This window comes from Vulpes vulpes, chromosome 5 (assembly GCF_048418805.1).
Source record: "Vulpes vulpes isolate BD-2025 chromosome 5, VulVul3, whole genome shotgun sequence".
In the NCBI taxonomy this organism is placed as follows: domain Eukaryota; kingdom Metazoa; phylum Chordata; class Mammalia; order Carnivora; family Canidae; genus Vulpes; species Vulpes vulpes.
The window spans coordinates 103,576,925-103,600,941 of NC_132784.1; the positions used below are offsets into that span (position 1 = coordinate 103,576,925).

At 40.8% G+C, this 24,017-nt stretch overlaps 1 protein-coding gene across 43 annotated transcripts in view; it reads right to left on the reverse strand.

The window, feature by feature from the left end:
* Window positions 1–24,017, reverse strand: part of ESRRG (estrogen related receptor gamma) — a 617,890-nt gene that overhangs the window by 475,801 nt on the left and 118,072 nt on the right. Inside the window, exon 2 of one of the 43 annotated variants that reach the window (XM_072759534.1) lies at window positions 5,627–5,752. The exons of the other annotated variants lie outside the window; for them this stretch is intronic. The gene's annotated coding sequence lies outside the window, so the exon portion shown is untranslated. The remainder of the gene's footprint in view (window positions 1–5,626; window positions 5,753–24,017) is intronic. 43 annotated transcript variants of the gene reach the window in all.

Consider the following 24,017-nt stretch of genomic DNA (forward strand, 5'->3'; position numbering starts at 1 on the left):
AAACATTTGTTATTAATCAAAATTATTCTTATTTTATGCAAATATGAATAAAATGGCCCTTCTATGGAGGCTTTATTTGTGTCTATATATATGTATAATACACACACACACACACAACACACACACACACACACACATATATTTTTAAGAATCCCTCCAAAAAGTTGGTAACACATGACAGCAGTGCTTTTTGCAATGAATGCCAGATTATTACAAAAATGCTTCCCTCTACAAAATGATATTAAAGAGATCCTGCCTGCTAATTAGGTTTCTTACATACAGCAAAGCCTTATCCCCCCGAGGGTGAAACAATCCCAAATGGATAGCTCTTCCATCAGGCAAAATAACCCCTTATCCTGCCACACTTACAGGCACAACCTTGCTGTGGTCACACAGCTCCGCTGATGATGCTTCGGATCTAAATATAGGGTCATGGTGTTGGGGGAGGGGGCTGAGAATAATAAGAAGGGAGAGTAGGTGGAGACCCATGTGCTAAAAATAACCAAAGAGCATGACTACATTTAGAGCTTCCCATGTGTAGGACTCAAGCAAATCCCACGCTTTGTTTCCAGAAACAAAAGAAACAAGAGCTATGTCCAGGTTTCTCTGAACCTCTGGCAGGAACATACTCTTCTTTATATTTTTTTCTTCTGAAGAACTGAGAACTCGAAAGAAATCCCTACGATCACTTTAAGACCTTCTAATTCCCTAAATGCATCCATACCACACTTACGGAATGACCTGCTCACGGTTGCTGGCACTAGCTTCATGCAAAACAGTTCCCCAAACATAAAAGTTGTATTCAGCAAAGCCTTAACAGCCAGAGTGCACACTGCAGTTTCAAGTATCTGTTTCTCTAACATCTTCAAGATGGATGCTTTTTTACAATGTTTTGGCAGAAACAAACATCTGTTTTGGGGATGATACCTGAGAATTTTAACCATTCCTATATTGGAAAAGTGCTGACCAGAAGAATGTTTACAAAGATTCTTTGTGCAGTGAGGATGGCCCAGGCATCTTTGTCTGCTCAGCAGAAGCACAACCAACCAACATCACTGAAAATCTCAGGGCTGACTCCCCTCAAGATTTTCCTAGGCTGTCTGCTACAGAAGAGAATCTCGTACTGAGCCCCCTGGAGAATTATCTGCATAAGCCTGGGTTATTCGCAGATAATATTTGGTGACTAATCTGCATTTCTGTCAAATTGAGAGAGGTCTACATGCTAGTAGATTTGTGGAGTCCCAAGAGAAGTTTGGGTCCATAAACCAGTGAATGAATTCCATTAATACATATATGTAGCTTTTCCATCTGTGACATAAATGACATTTTTTACTTGCCTATTTCTGAGTATTCTTTATTAAATAATAAACTCAAGAATAATTTCGTGCAAATCACCAGTGTATGTAACCATTATTCCCTGTTATTACCATGGCTTTCTCACAGGCAAAAGTGAGGCTCCAATTTCAAAACTGTGGTGGAGTTTGCCAGTGTGGGCCCTTTTATGGCAGGTCCAGGTTCCAAGGCTACTGTCACAAAACCAGATCTATCAAAGATCACTTGGAGAGAGTCTGTGATTACTCTTAAATTCAGAATGTATTTATGAGAGGCTGATGAGGTAGGGCAAGTTCTTTTGAACAGCTTTATAAACCACCTTATGGGTTTCCCCAACCCCACAAGAATGGAACCTTGGTAAAGAGAGTCTTTAGCTAACAGAGGTGCCTCCCCCAGAGAACCTCCACACACCAGAAGAGGCTGGTCAATAAAACTCAGAGTAATGTTCTGGAAACTTCACCCTCACATCCATGCTGGAGAAGGAAGAAATGGTGCAAATTTATCCAAACATCTCAAAGGCAAACTTGTTTCCCTGATAACTAAATTCCAGTCAATATCTTCCTGTGATGGAAAAATCCTCCCCACTCCTATATTTTTCACATAAATGATAGGCTGATCATTTTCAGTTAATAAATTGCTTTTCCATAAAGCTAAATGGGATAAAACTCACCTCTCCCATATTGTAGAATGCAATAGTGGTCAAGTCTTGCTTAAAAGCCATTTGTCTGGTGTCATTCATGGTATCAGCTACCACAATCTCATCACTCACTTGCAGGGGTGGGGGGTGTATGTGGGGGGTAAGGAGTAGCATTCAGGACAACTGATAGCAAAGCCCTGAGAGGGTAAATGCATTAAAACCTTTCCCTTAGACTTGATCCAGAAGAGTCAGGCTGGATAGGAGAGGCTTCCACACAGAGACAGGCAAGGATTTGGGAGGCAAAGGGCTAGGAAACTTCCATACAGATGTAAACCAGTCCATGGGAGCTAGAATACAGGTCTCCTGGACAAATGTGAAACAAAGATCACGATAGCTTCCAAAAACTGTGCTGTGGGCAAAGGTACTGAAGCTGAGGGGAATCTAAGCTTTAAGTCTCCTCACTACAGAGATCCTGCCAAAGCCCCGTGTATACACAATTACGTATTTTGGTGACATTTCCTAAAGCAAGGAATTTCAACGACAACTGAGCTCCAACTTTCTCTCCACACTTCTCCTTGGTTGGATGGCCTAGGAGTGGCCGCAGGCATTCTTGGCATTTGGTTAAGAGACGGATGAGTTGGTAATACGTTTAGCTTGAGTGTAATGTGTCTAAATATGTGGTTCACAATCATTTCCACATATTGCTAGTTAAACTATCGCTAGTCATCCCACACAGAAATAACTTTCAGGTGCTCCCACCACTCCATCAACCATGAACACCAACATGTCTGAGAACACAGGGCCAAGGGTCATATAGAGATGTAAAGGTGCCCTTTGGGGGCACTGATTATATGTGGCCTTGGAAGAAAAATAAGGTTTGAAATGTCTGAAATAAGTTGTGGTCTAGAAGATTCTTCTAAATCTCATAGCTCACATATGAAAGAAGCTTGACAGAATTTTTCCCAAAACTTGACAACAATCCTAAGAATTTACATAACATTGCCAATAATGAGTAGTGTAATGGAAAGAAGTTTTTTTTTTAAACCATCAATAACAAAAAGCAAATTTCAGTCACCATGCTAGAGGAAAGACTAAATTATCTTTCTATTCTCTCCATAGAAAAGGATATCACAAAATCTTTGTTGTCATATGAAGAGACAATCAAAGAGCATGAAGCCATAAAAGGTAGGAAAAACTCTTTTAGAGATGAGTGTCAAACAGCTAATTAAATGTTTGTTAGTTTTCTGAATTTTTTAATATTTTGATATGTGTAAGCTTGGCTAAATTTAAATATTTTTGTGATTTCCTTTCTCGTTCTGAACAAATGTTCACTGTCGTAGCTAATTTTGCATTTTTAATTTTATAGCCTTTTTCTAGCATTGCTATGTTCAAGACAGGGACCATGCAGGCATGCTTGAACCAAAAGTGTAAAAAGCCAGCAACTCATAAAGAAGCAGAATGCTAGTGGTACCAATGATTCTCCAGGGGGAGGATAATCACTGCTGCTGCCTGGTCCAGCTTCTCCTTCCTGCTTGGAAATAGGCTTCCAATGCTAAAGGTCTGGAACATCTTCATGTGTGTGTCTTTTTATAATGGATGTGATTCCATTACCATCATACTTCTTGAGAGGGAAACTGAATTTCAGGGGGAAAAGGAATGTGAGGTATGTTGAATGTGTTTTATCTAAGCTGTCCTTCTAGGTCCTGTAGAAGAAGTCCAGGTCCAGAGTTTGATGAAGACACTCCTTTCATGTCTACTTTTTTCTTTCTTTCTTTCTTTCTTTCTTTCTTTCTTTCTTTCTTTCTTTCTTTCTTTCTTTTTCTTTCTTTCTTTCTTTCTTTCTTTCTTTCTTTCTTTCTTTCCTTCCTTCCTTCTTTCCTTCTTTTTTTTTTTTTCCATATGGGCTTAAGACCAGGACAGTTAGCCAAGATACTCCATGGATAGAGCAGAAATTCATCAGTAGCCCGCTCATGTCCCTTATCCTTATCTATTCAATGTAGGCTGCCTCAACTGTCATCACCTCCCTTTTTTTCTGAATGCCAAAAGGCATTCTCTGCCCACCATGATGGTTTGCCCACTTGCTTGCATGGTGATGTGCCAAGGAATCAATCCCCCATCACAGCCTGAATCAAGAAATGACACAAGAGCTGGTATGCAAATATGCCATCTCCTCCACTTCTTGGTGGATCACTCCAAGGCTTCCCAGAGTTTTCCAGCAGGACTGAGCTCCGATTATAACTTCTTTGATTATAAAACCTTATATTGGCTGTCTTCCTTTCTCTGTTTCTTCACTTTTCTACTGAGATTATTTCCCAGATAAACTACTTGCCATGGAACCTTTGTCCCAGGGTCTGTTTCTGTGGGAATTCAAATTAAGGCTCTGGGGTATTTAAGCCTCAACAGGGAAAATGCATTTGGAAGAGAGTAGGGACATACCTATAGTTGCATAATTACTATGACATTGCTAATTATAATTAACTCCAGAAGCTGTATGCATCCATCAGCATCTTTCTTTCTAATCACCTTGACTTAGAGACTTGAAGGGGAAAATGTCTTACCATCACGATTCAGGTATTCTATGAAAATGATAGAGACTTTTTGGACTATCTGTGAAAAACTGTTTTATCTCACCTGGACCTCTGCCCAGGATCCCTCACACTTGCCCTTTACTTCCTTCACTGTAACTTTCAACACTCAGGGTGGGCCTTTGCTTGTAGCTACAGAAAGTGGGTAACAAGCCCACTGCCTCCGGCCTCCTTCCTGTTTTATGGGACTTCTTCCTCAGCTTCGTTGTTTATCTAGCCCTTGGCCCTGGCCTCCTTCTTAGTTTCTGTCCTTTTGTTTGGGAACCCCTTCTCTCACATCCAATGGGTTTTGATTTGATGGCTTGACTACTTCATTCATACTTGGCTTCCCTTTGTGGATCAGTCTTTGGGTTTGGTAACCTCCCTCATCTACCTTTCCCTGGCTAAGATGCTGGTCCTTACACTCGCTATTCTTGGCATCTGCCCAGGTGACTCGTGTCTTTGGGGAGCAGAATCAGACAATTCTGGGGAGCCCTCCCTTTTATCCCTAGTAATTTAACTCCATCTCAAGGAGAATGTCTATTATGAGTACTTATTCGGATAAAACTGAACAAGAAAATAAGTGTGCATAAAGAACAAGAAAAAGCTTCATATTCATTGCTAGAGGGCCTCAAGTTTTTTATTCCATTCAAGGGAAGGCTAAGAGTTAACTACAGTCAGTTGGAATGGCAACAATCACACTTCAGCCATGAGACCCGAAAGGCAGATGTTGCAGATGGGAGTCCTCACCTGCCCAGGTGCCTATTATTTGCATTCAATTACTTGTCTGAAAATTGAGGCATGGGTAATTCCTGCCAATAAATGAAACTAAACATCAGATACCAGTATCTTTTTTATTCAAAGAGAGATATTTATAGACCTACCTGATGCATCACATCACCTTTTCTCCAGTTAAGTTCAATAAGCAATAAATGAAAGTATGATTTTTTTGAGATACCACCAATCAAAAAACTCAGCCCACATCTTTGACATGTATGCATGAGTGTGTTTAAATGCAGCCCCTGATTTCCTTCCTCCCATTCTGACGTGCACCCATTATTCACTTGTGCCCAAAAACTCAGTGATGGCTCACCTTTTCCTTCACATTCAGAGAAAAAGTGTGTTTCTGCAGCCAGCTTGCCGCTTCCTGGCAGTATGTCTTAATATCCATGGGTTTCCACTATGCCTCAACAGCAGGTATTTAGAAGACTGAGAAGAACTGGTGAGAAGAAAGGTTTTCTGTATCAGTAATTGCTGGGATGTTTAAACAGTTGCCTGAAGTTTACTTTTTTGAGAGGGGTGGTCTGCCTTTAGCCTAAATGATTGATGTGTTAGGCAGTGAGGTTCAGGGGGAAAAGAGATATTCTCAGCCCTTTATAATGATTCTGAGTTGAAATGTGGATGATAAACAAGCCACATAAATAACCTACAGCAACATTAAGAAAATCTCTGTCGTATCCAGCAGTTCTCTTAAAATTATCTGATTTCACAAAGGAATGTCATTACTAGAGATTTTGCCAGCAGGGGTCTACTCTTGGGTCAAGCCATCCAGATTTTGTCAGTGGTGTCAGCAAAGCATATAACCTGAAGGATACCATGAAGGTCAAAGATGGTGTCGCTAGAGCAGTGGCTTTTAATCAATGTGCACCCCTGTTCCAGAACACGGATGTTTTGTAACCTATATTGAGTTCTATTGTTAGGACTTGATGGTGAGTGGTACCTCACCCAAAAATTTTTAAAAAAGGGATCCCTGGGTGGCGCAGCGGTTTGGCGCCTGCCTTTGGCTGAGGGCGCGATCCTGGAGACCCGGGATCAAGTCCCACGTCAGGCTCCCAGTGCGTGGAGCCTGCTTCTCCCTCTGCCTGTGTCTCTGCCTCTCTCTCTCTGTGTGTGTGACTATCATAAATTAAAAAAAATAAATAAAAAATAAATAAAAAAAACGTTTTAAAGGTTAAAAGTATATGTAATTAAAAGCAATCAAAGCAAATGACTTAGCCCTACCTGTACAGTTCTTTTAACATTCACCACATGGTACTACTTTGGTCTCATAAAGTTTAGAAAAAATAGCTAATTTCATGTGTCACCATTTCAAATGGTCCTAAAAAGAGCACCAAGTGCTCTGCCATCTAAACTAATACTAGAAGTCTTGCTCCAATTTCACATTTTGACTGTCCTTAGCCAAACTCCCTTGAGTCCCAAAGGTTTTAACGTTGGTACCATTGCCACTATTGTACATCATTGCTACACCTTCATTAATTCAGCAAGTATTCATTGAAAGCCCACTCTGGGCCAAGCACTGGGTATACAAAGGTGAATAAGCAAAGTTCCTGCCCACATAATAGGCTCTACAGCCAAGGAACCCGTAGATGCATACCTAACAGAAAACTACAGAATAGGATAGAATAGAACATTCCCCTGAAGAACAAAAACCAGAGACATGAGGTAGTGTGATGAGCCATGGCTATGTTAAAGTTAGGGCATGAGGCTCCGAGTAGGTGCCATGTCTGGTCCCAAAGCTAAACTATAGACTTTGCGAATAGTGGGAAGAGACTCTGGCAAGCAATTTCTAGGCACGTCTCATTCGTGCCATTTGATGTATCCTATGTGCCTCTCATGTGTAAATCACTTTTCCCAAAATTCTACTTCATTCCAGCATTGAAACATCCCTAGGCTGAGGTTCTCATCCCCAGCTTTTTCCCCAGACAGGGTACGATATGCTGCTTACAAAGGCCAATAAAGGGTTGCCAAGTGAATTTTGGATTCCCATGTAGTCTGGATTTTTCAGACCAAATGAATCAGCGGGACCTGCATGACCTCAATTAAGATGCGAGTGGGGGCTTCACTTTGGCCACACATCCTAAACCACACATCGTGCTTCAGTTCCCAAAATGTCAGTCTTGGTGACTCCCCTTGAGTAATATTTAACTACTTGTGACATGAGATTCTGAGAGCTTTTGGAAAGTCTTATTCACTAATGGAAAAGCCTCTTACATATTTTATAAAACTAAACAAACATCAAAGTTAACACTCAAATGCAACTTGCTTTTTCTATACTCTACAGAGCCTTGTCAGCATATAAATCCCTCCTGCAGGTTCCTATTCAAATAGTGCAAGAGTCCTGAATTATTAAGATGGAAAAAAAAAAAAAGACTCTAAGCTTCCTGAGGGCAAAGACTCAATGACAGTTTTGGTTGCCCCAGCGTCCAGAGCCTGACACGACATAGGTGGGCAAGAAATTTTTCATTGTACTAAAAAGGAAAAAAAAAAAATCTCAAGATATTTAATCACAAAAACAAGCAGTTTTTGCTGATTTTCCTTTGAACATGATCAGCTATCTCCAAAGTTAAGTTGCAAATGAAAAGAAAAGGTCTTTATATATACAGATAGAGAAGTCCATTACAGTGTGCCCTACAAAGGAACTTCCTATAAGATTTTATAGGCTCCCAAATTTTCAAAAGGGCATGCAGGCTGAATGTAGACCATTATAATCCAGCATAATGATGACAGTGATAATGACAAGAGTGACTACTGGTGCAGTGCTCACCACGTGCCCGGCACTGTGCTGGATGCTGCCCTGGACTCTTCCCTCGTCACTCTATTCAGGAGGGCACCGAACAGGGGCACCCCCTCATCCAAGAGACTTCTCCTTATCACCTGATGTAGAACAGTCCACCCGTTTGGTACTTCTCACTCCTCACCTGGCTTATCACCCACCTGCTGCTATTTTATATATGTATTTGTTCAAGTGGGCATGAGATCTAGTTCACCCACTAGAATGTAAGTTCCATGAGAGCAGGAAGTCCGTATTATTCACTTTCCTTAACAATTAGGAGCAACTCAATAAATTCTTGATGAATGAACGAATATATGAATGATTTCATTCACCCTTGAAAACAAGTCTGCAAGTAGCACGTTCAGCCCCAAGGGATTGCCCCTCATATTTCTCTAAGTCCCGCGTCCTTCTTGATATCCCATGCTGACAAATGTTGAATAAACAGACAAGGTGAGGGAAAGCCATCCCTCCCTCACCCTCTTTGCTGCTTCTCCTACCTTTCCTTGACAGAACCAAAGATCCGGTTCTCTCTTCACTGGCACATTCTCAGAGGAAGGCAATGAGCAAAGTCCACACAGATTAATCATTTCCCCCCATGTTATTTTTATATAACTATTTGCAACCCAAGAAAGAAAGGTTATATCACTTGGAGTTTGGGAGCAGAGACAGTCGAATTTATGAGCCATCTCTGAGTCACCTGAAGCATCACTGCAGTGTGGACACGGCCTAAGGCACGGACCGGAATCAGAGAACTTGATTTCTGTGAACTCACCGGGAGCTGACGACGGCTCGTCCAAGGTTAAGGTGACGGATTTTCCTATACCGCAGTCTTGCCCATTTATATCCAAGACCCTCCACCTCTGAGGTACCCTGTTGAATGACTCACTCCTGGCTACATTTGTGCCTCAAAAAATATTGGGTAGAGATTGCGCTCACCCTGGCTCCTGTTCCACAATGATCTCACTCCGGCTCCTGGTCCATAATGATGAGGTGCTGCCTGAATTATAACCTACAGCAGATTTTCAGTTACTTCTTTCAGAAAAAAAAAAATGGACTTTTATCTTCCTTATATTTTAAATTTTATCTCCAGGTAAATATCACTTTTTCTCCAATATATTTTTATTTCATGAGTATGATGGATGAAAACAGGAGCCAATGTTTTAATTGCTCTAATAAAATGAATCATCTTTCATGCGCATTTTACTTCATGCAAAGACTTTTTTTTTTCCTTAAATCTGTAAGTGCATTTCTGAGGGATCTTAAATGTAAGCATATCTGAGCTTGCTAACTACATTTCCCATAGTAGGCTATTTAAAATGTATCTTTAAAGTGGATTGCATATCTCAGGGGACTGGTAATGGGCTACGAAGTCACTCACTTTGAAGTCACCAGTTCAAATTTAGTCCAGACTTTAGGCCGTGAAAAAAAATCATTATAACTGACTGGCTCACTTTTGTGGAAACGGGTTAGGGGCTCCTCTCCAGCAGCTAGCATAGGTATCCACATCACAAGCACCACCAGAAGCTCAGAGGCCTTAAATGAGATCCTCCCAGTGATGGGGGAACTGAAAGAGTTGTATCTCTATACACAGACACATGCACACATACATGCACGTGTGCACACGGTGAATGGACATACATATATAAACACACGTGTGCACACACACATGCGTCCTGGTACAACAATTTTGACTGAACTCATCTATAAGGGGTAGTAAGAAATCTATTTTAACCATTTATTTGACAACACTCAATTCAATCCAACCTGCTCAACAGCATAAGAATATGTCCACAGCCCTCCGTGGCCCTGCTCTTGCTGTGCAGGATTTCTGCAAACAGACGAGAGCACCTTCAGAAGCCAGCCTTGCTGTTCACTGTGATGAAATAGAAGATGGCATTAGTCTTCAGGGATGTCAATCTGGAAGCTTTTAGGAACACTAGCCTGCACTTAAAGATCAAAGATAACCGAGATGACTCCTCAGAAATAATACCTTTCCTCAGAGCCCAAGAGACTGAATGCCATTCTTGACCTACTACTCTTCCTTCATCTCTTGCATCCAATATATCAGCATGGCCTGCGCATCTATCCTCTTCATATACCCTCAATTCCTCCTCACTTCCATGCTCACCATCACCACCTTGGGCAAGGTGACTGCCATCTCTCCCCTTAATGTCTATAACCTCCTCATTGTACCCATCTGTGAGTTTATGCCATCCATTCTCCATAATACTTCTGGAGCACGTCTCCAAAACACTACTCCCCAGTTTAAAACCCTTCAGTGGCTCTTCATTGCTCCAGGATGAGGTCCATACTCCTTAGCATAGCCAATAAGACCTTGATGGTTTCACCCCATGGCCTCTGTTCCTGTAGTCACATCACAGAAACCATATGCCCCAGCCATGTTGTTCCTGTAATGCTTCCAACTGCCAGATATAGATCCCTGCCTTCCACCATGTTTCCTATTACTATTAAATTATTCTTCCTGACTCAGAGTAACTGTCACTTCTTCCAAGGAGTGTATCCTGATCCTTCCAAGTTCTGGGTTGGGTGCCATTCTTACACTCTTATCATATCCTTCATCACACTATAGTGGAATATTATCTCCCATAGGAAGAGTCCAATCTTATTCACTGTTGAATCCCCGGTCACTAATATGGTATCTAGAGTTTAATTTATTTTAACGAATAAATCAATGAGGTCAGAATTTTAAGAATGGCTCTAGCATTTTCTCTTTTCCATGGCTATATTTTCCTATACTTTTGATTCTACCATAAACCAACCCTATATTTTAATCAAATTCTATTCCTGTTTTTATTTTGTTGTTGTTATAAGGCCCCTCTGCATATAAAGCAGAGGATGACAGAAATGTAGAAGGGGCTAGGGTCTCCAATCAAAGTCAAAATTCAAAAGGTAGGTTACTCTGGAGAGTCCAACAATAGCCTTTTGGGGAGGGCTTTCATTGATATTTTTTAAAAGGACAGTTTATCCTGTGCTTGAAGGGTTTTAGGCACGATCTTACCTGAAGGTAATGGAATAGATCTAACCAGCAGTTGTCATAAACAAATCTGAGCAAGGTTTTGAAATGAAGGTGAAGCATCTGGGATCATTACTTACATGACTATGTCTCTGTTTCTTTGGTCTTTACAGAGAAGGAAGAGAAGGAATGGGTGGATAAGGAGACGAGAGGATGTATTTTTTAAAGGACAGTGTAAGATGTACATATGCAGAGGACCAGAAGTAGAAATGTAAGTACTAAAGGAGGTCAAGGGGAAAAGTGGGAGCCAAGGAGAGAGTAAGGCGATAAGAGGAGGAAAAAGTAGATGGCAGGGAAATAGGTAAGATCCAAGCGAAACAGAAGAGTAAAAAATCAAAAGAGACGCATAGGTAAATAGAGAGGAAATGAAAAAGAACAGTCAAGAAGAAGAAAAGAGAGAGGGAAAATGTAATGTAATAATTTGCACATAGTAGCCTCCTTATTTTGACTGGTGAATAAATAAATGAATGAAGGGAAGATGAGAAAAGATCAAGGAATAGTCAAAAATATTTGGACTTTGCTTTAAGTCTATCATGTTATATAATCACTATTCCCCCCAAATGCTGGACCCTCCCCCAGTCCAGTCAACAGAGGCCAAAACTCTATTTTATATTAATATTGAGAGTCTAAATGTGGTGAACTTCGAATGCTGATATCATTCATTCATTCACTTATTCATTTATTTAACCAACAGTTACTAGGCACTCTCAGTGACCAGACACTGTATTAGGTGTTAAGAATCTGACTCTAAGACATATCACCTAATGCCCCCAAGGACATTGCAAAAGAAAGCATTAAATCTCTTTTTCAAATTGGAAAGAATCTTCTACTTTATATTGCACAGCCTACATAATCTGTGGGAAAAAAATATCCGAATCAAAAGTAATAGTATGGCTTGGCCAAAAGCCACAGGAAACGGGGGCATTTTTCTCAATAGAATTAGATGACATTATGACATGTGCCCATTTAGAATGGAACTGCAAATCATAAAAATGCCAAAAACGTGGAGAAGAAAAACATTAAAGGAGCTAACAGTAGAATATTAAAGACAGACATAATTAAAGAGAGAAAGGCATAATAAATACAGGGTACTTTAAATTCTCTTTGTCATAGGGCTCTACTGCAGTTTGACTCCCAATCCCATTAAAGTCATTCTAAATTGATTCCCTTGGTATAATGAGCCCCTCTTGATAACACCAAAACACTTGGCCTCTCAAGAGCTCCTTAAAGGCGGCCCTGCAGAGCCTGCCACCAGCAGGATATTCATGCAGAGAAGCAGCAGCCACTTCACTTGGCAGCCCTGAGGACAGAAACACAAACCCATGTCCAGCTTTTCCTCCCTGGATGTTCAGAAGAGGAGTGAACAGCTCTCCTTTTGCTGTTCAGCAGGGGATAGAGGGGAGACTGAGATGCATATTCCAGGAACACGGTTCCACAGAATCCCCAAGCTTTGAGGGTTTCTGGCTATGGATGTCTTAGACTTTAAGAGTCGTGATATTACATTCCAGGTTTCTTATAACAAATACCCCTTACTATTTTATATTTGAGCTACAAATTGCAGCTTCGTGTTTAACACGAATAAAAGGGAGAATTTATACAATTTCCTCGCCGAGGTCATCTTTCCTCTATACTTGGATAATTCTAAATAGAAAGAAGCTTAGAATAAGAACAGAGGGATTCCCGATGGGTTTTATAAGCAACACTACCCTCCTCCACCATAAAAAATGCGAGCAAATTTGAGGGACACAAAATATAAGTCAGTGGGACATCCAAGAAACCCAAATTATTACATTACCATCTTCCTGGACCCCATTAACCTTGAGAGAACGGTAAAGGTCACCAGTTTGCATGGCTAAATAGCTTCCAGCTATTTCTCTAAAAAAGTAGCACCAACAGCTCTTTCACCTCTGCTCAATTTTTTTTTTTTCCTTTCCTTTCTTAATCACTAAAGGTATTTGCATGAAAACAGGATCTTTGTTTCCTAAGGATTGATCCACTTGCTATTTACTGCCGCTTCTCCACCTTAGTGACATCATAGTTCCTGCTAAGGAGCTAATTTTAATATCACAAAGGATTGTGATTTCAAGTGGAAGCAGCTACCCTCTTATGAAACAAAGGCCCTGTTTTCAAGCAATTGTTTCTTATAATAAAATGCACGAAAAGCTAAATACCTCAAATGTAAAATAGATGATTTATCTGAAGAACAGATACCAACATTATCTGTGATGCTCCTCTTTAAAGCTCCAGGAAAAAGTTCGCACACAGGGAAAAGAAAAAGAAACTAAAAATGAACTTTCATATGTTAACATGCTTTTCCTACACCTTTGCCAGCGCTGTTTGCCTACCAACAACAGGACAATTATATTCTTACTATTTTACTATACCATCCTCATTTCGCTGTGTGACATCGGTCTAAAAATAGGTTTTGAAAATGGCATATTTTACCTAGACATTACTTCATTTTTGCAAATATAAAGCCACTTATAATATTTTCTATTGTTCCATTATCCCTACATAATTTGGCATTTTGCTCACATTTTATTATTTATATTATCGCAATTAAGAATCGGTTTTCAGTGATTTTAGGCTCAGCGGTGTGCATATAGGAGTAGACCCTTAATCACTCTACTTATAAGAGATAAGTGGAAATATTCCTTCATACAGCATGAAATAAACTAGATCTCCTAAACCCCAAGGTATTGGACAAGCAAGAAAAGTATAAATGGATTTGGAATGCATTTCAACACATTTATCTAATTTATGACAAAATTAGAAATGACCATTAAAAGAATTTGGGTGATATCCAGTCTCTGAAGCAGATTTCGGAGACGATAACCAAATTGTGCTCCACACTTTACATACATGATCTCATACTTAAATAACCTTGTAAGGTATTCTTACCTCTGCTATGAAGATGATGTGACTAAGGCCTCGAGGGGCTGCCCTGCCCAAATTCACACAGCAAAGTGGGGGCTCACTGGGACCCAGGCCAGGCCAGGTCCACTTTTCTTCCTATCCCGAGTAGTAAAATTCTTACCTACTTCAACTAAGAAAAATTATCTAGTATCTTACCAAAACTCTAAAGACTGGCTTAAAAGTCTTTATTTTTTTAATTTTTATTTATTTATGATAGTCACACAGAGAGAGAGAGAGAGAGAGAGAGAGAGGCAGAGACATAGGCAGAGGGAGAAGCAGGCTCCATGCACCGGGAGCCCAACGTGGGATTCGATCCTGGTTCTCCAGGATCACGCCCAGGGCCAAAGCAGACGCCAAACCGCTGCACCACCCAGGGATCCCTTAAAAGTCTTTTAGGCTCATTTATTCATTCAGCAAACAGTGGCTGAGTAGCTACTCTGTGACAATCCAGGCTTGGTTTTAAAAACAAGAGTGCTGGGAACCTTGGGTCAAGCCTCCTTCCTAGTTCCTGTGGTCCTACTGAGGCAGATCACTCACCTCTAGTTCTTTCTTCTGTAACATGAAGAGTAGACTAGATGATTTCCATGTTTGCTCCTAAAGGGGGGAGACCACTTCATGCCTGGGTTCTAATAGTCAAATAAGATCTACAGTCATTTTATAGTAGGTATATCAATATGAAGCCATTGTAATTCACAAATAACATTTCATGGAAATGTGAGTTAAATGATTCCTTCATTACATGAGCCTAGTCTATTCCATACATCTTTGCTTGTACTCAAGTTTTTTCACACCTAAAATGTGCTAAGTTGATTGTTTTGGTGTTACCTGAATGCTGCTAAATGGTATACGAGGGAAGAGTTATATTAGCTCGCTAGGGCTGCTGTGACAAAGTACCACCGACAGGGTAGCTTAAGCACAGAAATTTATTGTCTCACAATTCTGGAGGTTTGAAGTCCAAAATCAAAAATGTCACCAGGGTTGGTTTCTTCACAGGGCTGTGAGGGAAAACCTGTTCCAGTCTTCTCTCCTAGCTTCTGGGAGCTGGCTGGCAAACTTTGGAGTTCCCTGGCTTGTGGCAATGAAGACTAGTCTTCAAGTGCCATTCTCTCAGTGCCTCCTTCTGTGTCCAAATCTCTCCCTTTTCTAAGGACACCAGTTAAGGATTAAGACCTATCCTAAAGACCTCATCTTATCCTATCATCTATCAAGACTCTATTCCTGATTAAAGTTACATTCTGGGGTATTGGAAGTTAGAACTTCAACACCTGGGTGGGGGATACAATTCAATCCATAACAGTTATCTTTTACAGAGCTTTGGTTTCCATAGAAGCTTCATAAATTTGAAAAGCTCACTTGGCTCTTGCTGTATAAATACCAAAGGAGGGACAATGCAAGGAATCTCACAGGGGAGAAGGCAAGACATAGCTTCCGGGGCAGGGACCTTGGAAGCTCAGCAAAGCACTCAACTCACATGGTCGAGGTGTGTGCATTCTGTTCCCACTCCATGGAGATTCCTGTGGTTCAAAATTCCAACCCGGAGACTGCCCACACTAGGCACATGTCAAAGACAGATACACCTTTTCCATTCCATCAGAGACAATTCTGTTCACATGCACCCAAATGAACCATGCTGTGTCATGTGCGATGGCAGCCTCAATGAGATATATCTTGATTTAATAGAGAAATAAAAGCAATATAAGGTCATAAGCTAAGATCATCATAAAGTACATGCAGGCACCCTATACTTTAATACTCCCCAGCTGCTTTTTAACTCCGAGTGAAACAATTTGCCTAATGTCTACAGAAATGGCTCAATTAATTTCCTCCCTTAAATAATATCAACCTGTCCCCTATAATATGCCTTAGTAGACGTGTTTTTCACCTCTTCTGTTCTTTTTCTGTGTTGGAACTCTAAAGGTATGAGGATGGAAATAGTGCTGATTTCTGAATGATAGGAAATCTCCCACAGAAATAAAAAACATTCACACTTGATCACTACATTTAGAGACTCTTTGAAAGACCAATCACCAGCGCCTGAAAATGAGCCAAGTGGATCACACCAAGCTGCCCTGGGTGGTAAAAAGCAGCATTAGCACTTCCTTATGCATTCATTACTCCTTCCATCAATATCTTTTTTTAAATGAGCCCCTACCATGTCTCAGGTACACTGTTCTAGGCAGAAGGCAACAATTTTAAACAGAATGGTCAACGTAAACCTCATTGGAAAGGTAATATCTGAGAAATGCTTGAAATATGGAAGTAGTTCATCACAAGGATATATAAAAGGGTATTTCAAGTAGAGGAAACAGCCAGTGCTAAGGTCCTGTGGCAGGAGCAACCCCGGTAAACCCAAAGGACAGTTAGGAGGCCAGAGTAGCTGGAGTGGAGGCATGAGGGGAAGGGACTACAAGACCAGGAGAAGGAGATAGGGACAGCTATGAGCAGGCCTTTCTGGACATCATAAAGTACCCTGACTTTACTGAGAAAACTGGAGAGCCATAACAGCATTTTGTAGGGGTTTGGGGGGTATTATTTTATTTTATTTTAGACATTTTATTTATTCATTCATGAGAGGCACAGAGAGAGGGGCAGAGGGGAAAAACAGACTCCCTGCAGGGAGCCTGATGCAAGACTCCATCCCAGGACCCCGGGATCACAACCTGGGCTGAAAGCACTCAACCACTGAGCCACTCAGGCACCCCCAGAACAGTATTTTGAACAGAGTGAATAATCACACTTATGTTTTAAAATCATTTACCTCGAAAGAGTCACCTGCTCATCAAAGGTGAATTGCTGAGCACTGAGAGCTTACCCCAGTTCAGCACATGTAAATGGCCCTTCATAAGGAATCTCTACTAGAAACAAGCCAAGCTCAAATCTCCAACTGTTAATAAGTTTAGAATATATATATTCTACAATATATATATATATATTCTATACAATATATATGTAATATAGGTACTATATAGAGAGTTTGTGATTTTATCATTTTTTAACTTTAATTCCAGTTTAGTTGACATACAATGTTATATTAGTTTCAGGTGTACAATCTAGTGATTCAACACTTCCATACATCATCCGGGGCTCATCACGACAAGGGCATTCCTGTATTTTTAAAGACAGACCAAGATTGTACGCACTGTGTATTATTCATTTTAAGGCAAAATCTTCCCTAAAGTTATATGAGCATGAAGAAGTCTTGGATTCTATTTCCCACTCTTTAAAATTAAGAAGTTGGTATCAATAAATATTATCTATAAAATTACACATACACAGTATTCATATCAGTGATAGCCAGTCTCCTTGATGACCTATGATGACTTTTGCCTCCTAATATTCACATCTTTGCATGAGCATTGAATAGTGAATTAGGTCTGGCCGGCGTGACTACTTTAGTATGGCTGAAGTGATGGAGTATGACTTCTAACACTAGTTCATCAAAGACACTGAAGCTTTTGCCTCATTCTTGGGAATTACTTGCTCAAGGGGGTGCCAGCCGCCATGCCATGAGGAAAGGCCCATAAGGAGAGGAAGAAACTTGACCATTATATGAGTGGCAACCTTGGAAGTGGATCCTCTAGTCCCATTCAAGCCTTCCTTTGACTCTAGTTCTAGCCAACATCCAACTGCAGGGACAAGCACACTCATGAGTGACCTTGTGTCAGAATTTCCCAATAAAGCTGCTCCTAAATTTTCAAACCACCAGAAACTCTAAGAAAGAATAAGTCCTTACTGTTGTTTGAAACCACTAAGTTTTGGGGTTAATTCATTACTCGGTAATACATAACTCATGTGTTCTCACATTCAAATATTCTGGTGATCATCAGTTAGCTACCATTTACAACATTTTTTTTTAGTCAAACATGCTGTTGAATTTCTGAACTGAATCCAAAATTAGTAATAAGATCACAACTACATAAAACTATGTTGGGAGGTTACAAAAATATATACCAAAAACTTTCATTTGACTAAAGTATTAAAACTGAAAAGTACTAATATGGAGCACTGAATGTTGGAGGATGCATGAACTTTAGAGTCAGGAAAAAAGTGGGTATGAATAACCCCTTTGCCACTTACTAGCTTGAGCTAATTAATTAAGCTAATCAACCCTCAGTTTCTCAATCTGCAAAACAGGCAAAACAATGCTGAGCTCCCATGGTTGAGAAGGTTAAGGAAGGTAAAGTGTACAAATAATTTTCCTCATCAAACATCAGTTTCTCTTTTATTAAAACAAATCTGAGCTATGTTTGTTTTGAAAAGGCAAACACTATAATAATAATAATTTATGTGCATAAGTATTATTTGCTTGTCTCCTGGCTAATATTAATACTACTATTAGGCTTGTTTCAAGCCTGACATTAAGCTAACCAATACTCAGAGTATTTATAATCAGTAATTCAGTAATTCACTTGTTCTTGGTCACTGCAGTGTCATTTAAATTTGGGGAAGGGAAAATATCCAAATAAATACTTTGCAGAATCAGCTACTGTATCTGATCAGATATGAGATTCCCTTTTAATCTGATGATTGCCATCGTAAAAGTAACTTCAATGACTGGATGGCATATGAGTAGTTACATGGCTGGACTAAAACAATGAAAAATTGCAAGTCATTATTAAGTCCAATAATACAATTAGCTGAACTGTAACCTCTGATTTGGAAATACGGCTTCACTCACAATGAGTACTCATAATTATCTTATTAATCACCATCTCATGAATGAATAAAGTATTACAGTTAAAGGAAAAAAAAATAATACTAAAAATCTGGACCTGATATCCAAGATATTTACTAACATCCTGTGTAATTAAACATGGTCTGTGTAGGGGCACCTGCCTGGGTGACTCAGTCAGTTAAGCATCTGACTTTTGATTGCAGCTCAGGTCATGATCTGGGGGTCCTGGGATCGAGCTCTTCTGATGAGCTGTGCACTGGGCATGGAGCCTGCTTAAGATTTCCTCTCTCCCTCTTCCCCGGCCCCTCCCCTCTCTCTAAAAAATTAAAATTAAAAAAAAAAATGAAAGGAGTGGAATGAGTTCAGAGATGACAGAGATTAAATTCACAGGAGAATCACAAAGAGAACAAAAGGGGGTATTTCGTCATCTCCAATACATATACATACAGTATTCTAATGTAGTAGAATGTCCCACCATCCTGACATGTTAAGACTCGTTGAATAGTGACTTCTCAATTTCTCTGAAAATTATGGGGGGAAAGTTGAGAGAGAGAGAGAGAAAGAGAGAGAGAGAGAGAGAGAGAGAGAGCGAGCCATCACCATACAGTCTCAATCCTTAGATTTTTAAGACATTTTTCCACGCTTCCATGTAATTGCTAATTCAACAACATCAGTTTCTCTTTCCAAAGGGAGAAGTGGGGACAGGAAAGAAACACTAAGTCAATGGCATTTTCATAACAAATTTTGGAAGGTTGTTATTGCACTATTGAATAATTCAAGGATATTATCCTTATCTTCAGCTCAGTGCCTGAAAATATCAGCACTTGTGAGGATTATTGTAAAAAGAAGTTTGTGACTCCCCTTTAAAGGATTAGGGAGTGAAAACCTTCAAGTTTTGTAAATATCTTTATCAAGGCGGTCTCCATTAAACTCTTCCCCTTCCTGTTCCATTCTTAGGTGGATTTTCTTTGATAAAATCCGAGCTTTCTAAAACTATCAAAGAAGTGGACATCTTTCTTTCCTCTGTCTTTCCTTCTTTTCTGCCTTCCTTCCTTCTCTTTTTCCCCCCTTCCTTCCTTTCCTAACCCTCAGATGTTCATTCAGTGCAAACGAACTGAGCCTTTGCTGTGTGCCAAACCCCGTTCTAGGTGCCAAGGAGGAGCTAGGGGCAAATAAGAAAAACAAGTCCCAGCCCAATCATGGGATCAGGGTGGAGCAAATGCACTGGAAGAGAAGGATGTTAAATGATCCACGGTGTACCCGAGAGAGGAGCCACGATGCGAACAAGAATGATCTACCCAAGGGAGTCAAAAACCTCAGCTCTACTGCCCTGTGGGTCCAATCCCATATCACACTCTCACCTTTAACCCATGGTGCTCAGACATGTCCTAAAGGAACTAGGCACTCAGATAAAACAGCTACAACACCAACACCACAAATCCAGCACAGGAGACATTAAATTCTTCACCGCTACAAACCACTCACACTCTTCAACTCCTTTGAGCCTGACAGTCGGCGTGTGATACAGGCAAGCTAAGTCTTATTATCTCCATTTTACAGATGAGAACCTTGAAATACAGTAAGTTCCAAAAGGGTTGTTCAAGGTCACAAGGCTAAATTGCAAGTGGTCTTAAACACTAACCTCCAATTCCAAACACAGAGCTCTTCCCGTAAGCTGTATTATTTCTTCACAGTCAGAATATATCCTCGGTGTAAGGAGAGAGCAGTTGAATCCAAACTCTTGCCTCCAGGGACCACCCCAAATCTCTACACAGCAAGATATTGGGTAGTAACTGGTAGGGAAGGGAGATTTCCCTGAGGTTGCATGGGAAACACACTGAATTTCCTGAGATTGTCTGTACTCCCTGGCTGGTGCTGCCAGTGGCTGTTAGAACACTTGGAGTGGGGAATTAGGAGGGTAGGGAAGACCAGTGCAGTTAACAAATTAACCCTCTAAGACAGCACGGATGTCTATGACAAGTTGCCATGTCAAATACCATCCCAACTGCCCCCTCCAAAGATTTTATAAGTCTTATTTTATTAATCAGGAACTAGGGGTGCCTGGCTGGCTCAGTCTGTACAGCATGCAACACTCGATCTCGGGGGGTTGTGAGTTTGAGCCCCACAGTGGACACTGGATATAGAGAATACTTAAAAATAAAATCTTTTTCTTAAAGATTTATTTTTTATTTATTTATTTATGATAGACATAGATGGAGAGAGAGAGAGAGAGGCAGAGACACAGGCAGAGGGAGAAGCAGGCTCCATGCCAGGAGCCCGACGTGGGACTCGATCCGGGGACTCCAGGATCGCGCCTTGGGCCAAAGGCAGGCGCTAAACCGCTGAGCCACCCAGGGATCCCCCTTAAAAATAAAATTAAAAAAAAAAAATCAGGGACAATGACTCTTGATTTACACATAAGTCCACACTTCCAAGGTTCTGCACTGTGACTGAGTTCAAACAAATCCTACTTCCTTCTCAGGTGAAGAAATTCATTGAAATAGACCAGTGTCATCCAACTATAACTGCTGCATCCTCCCACCAGGAATATTTTGGAGGATTTAGAAACTCAAGAAACAACTTTCTAAAATTCTGGCCAAAGGCTTTAGTGGCCAGGTTTCCATGTCACCCGATGTAAACAAATTTGGGAGGATTATCTTGCAGATGTCCAAACTTTTATTTGAAAGCAGTTAAAACATCCTCATTCTTCATGGGAAGAAAAATATCTTCTGTCTCAACGTGTTACGTGCATTCCCAGCTCTGTAATTTCAGTCTGCTTCCTTGTCACTGAAATACTTCCTGCTCCAGTCAATCTGATATAAATTCTACATGTTTAAGACGAGGTATCACTTCCTTTTATCGCTCTCAGTGCACCTACCAAAATGCAGGGCTCACAGGGGCTTGCTCTGTATTGGCTAACTTATTCCATTAAGGTCTGATCTCGAAGATTGCTCTTTCAAATTCATTTTACAGGATGGTAGACAATGGACACTTTTGTGGCTGAAACTGGCCGAGAGTGCACGCAACTCCTTTGGTGATGAAGTCACTGGCTTTGAGGGTATTTAAACTCTCAAATCCAAAATATCCAAAGACAAGCCCCAAGCAACTCAAGCTCATTATTTTATTTGACTTGAAAAATAAACAAATAAAAGTGGCAGGCTATAAAACAAATGTAAAGTTCCTGTTGCTTTATGATGCTCTGCTAGTGCAGCAGTTCATTGTCTATTGTTGATGGTGTTTGGCACGAATACTTGTGATCTGAAAGTTGTTTAAGGAATGCTCAGAGTAGCAGACCTCTACATCCATGTGTCTCGTGAGCATATCCCATTGAGTATGGTTTTCCAATTTTAAATTGCTCTAACTTACACTCAGAGCATAAACATCAGACCAACCATGGGGATTTTTTTATTTATGGGGTACAAAATGAAGAGATTTCACTGCAGGGGGAAACACCAGCAAATCAGAAGAGCAGAGATGATCCCAGCCAGCCCAAAATGAGAGGGGCAGATGTAGTCATTAGCACAGTTTCCGATGAATAAACATACCCTTTTGTATTATTTTGATGTTTGCCTGTTCTTGCATGCTGTGTCTCTTTGGCGAAGGAGAGCCAATATCTGTATCTGAAAATGACTGTTAATCACATTTTTGAGAAACATATTTTAGCAAAGGATGAAAACACTCACAAATGCAGCTGGAAAGCAAAAAAGAGAGAGAGAAAAGCAGCCACCCCTGCAGCCAAAACAACTCAGTGTGGGAACAGTGTCATGTTGACGCATCTCTGAAGCCCAACTGATTTGTAAAATCATCAGAAACGAGGCGGCTGGCTCTGATTACCATTGTGATTTGGGGGTGTATTTATCCTTCGATAGAAAACCTGTTCGGATGAACTCTTCCCCATATATGCCACCCGTCAGGCAATGTGCTAACGCCGAGCTTCGTACAGAACTAAGCCTCCTCATCAGAGGTTATCTTGGAATTCAAAGGGACAGAATGAAAGGGGGAGATGTAACATCCCACCACATTTTGCCCTGTGAAAGGTAGTGACTGAAGAGGCTAAGAGAGTTTGAGTAAAATAGGCAATGACCACAGAAACAATGACCTTGATTGGAATATGACAGGAAAGAAGCCAGGGGTGTAGTAGAGTCAAGGAGGCTGAGGCAGAAAAAGAGAAGAGAAGAAAATTCGATTCTCTTCTCTATGATGTCAGCCCCTTCCCTCCTTACCCATCCCTTGAGACAGCTCTGAAAATGTCTTTGATCTCTGGTCGACAGGTTTCAGCACCAATAGGCTAAAATATTCATAGGCAACAGCCTGCAAATTCCAACAAGCCACATTAAATAATTAGATATACTCATGATTCCAAGGTTACCCACCAGACGCCACCGACTCCATATGATCTGCTTACTATGCAAATATCTACATACGTGCAAAGTCTTATTATTATAAATAACTCATTTCCCAGCTGCATACGTACTCTACAGAGAAAAATGACACATTGCCTGACTATCACTAAAAGAAGCCAAGTGAAAGTGATGTAAAAGGCTGGCCTCCAAACCTGATTCTCCTGCTTTTAGGTTTTATTTGGAATATAAAAGGAAGCCCCAACTGAAATGAGGGTTCTCTAGCATTCAGTAAACAGGTTTACAGGTGGGCATCACAATGCCAGAACGCAAGGCTGGCCTTCTCAGAGCCTTAGTGCTAATTCAGAAAACTGTGAAATGAATGGAAACTATTCACTGGCTCTGGAAGGAACAGAGGCTGTGAGGGCTAAACTCCTGTGTACCACCTGGTCTCTTCCCTACATTAGCTAGCTGGATGAGTGCCTACCCGAGAAGCACTTTGCAAGATACTCTCCCCCAAAGGGGTCTAAAATCCTGACCCCCTCATTTTAGTTAGTTGAGAGCTTACTCCCTCCTCTCTCCTTGCTTTGGGATTGGTTTCTGTCCTGCAAAGGACATAAGGGATTTCCTGCATGTGTGCACACACTCCACCCTCCATGCCCCACAGAAGGGCCCTCACTTGCGGATACTTCTTTTATTTATTTTTTTATTGTTTATTCATTAGAGACACAGACAGAGGGGCAGAGACAGAAGCCGGCCCCCTGCAGGGAACCCAGTGTGGGACTTGATCCCAGGACTTGAGCCAAAGGCAGAGGCTCAACCACTGAGCCACCCAGTTACCCCCACTTGTGGGTACTTCACATTCAGATGTTAACCTAAATTCCCCAGGGCATTCCTCCATGGTCCCTAGCTGCCCACCTTCGAACTGGCATTGTCTTCCTCCTCTTGCCCATCCTGAACACTAGT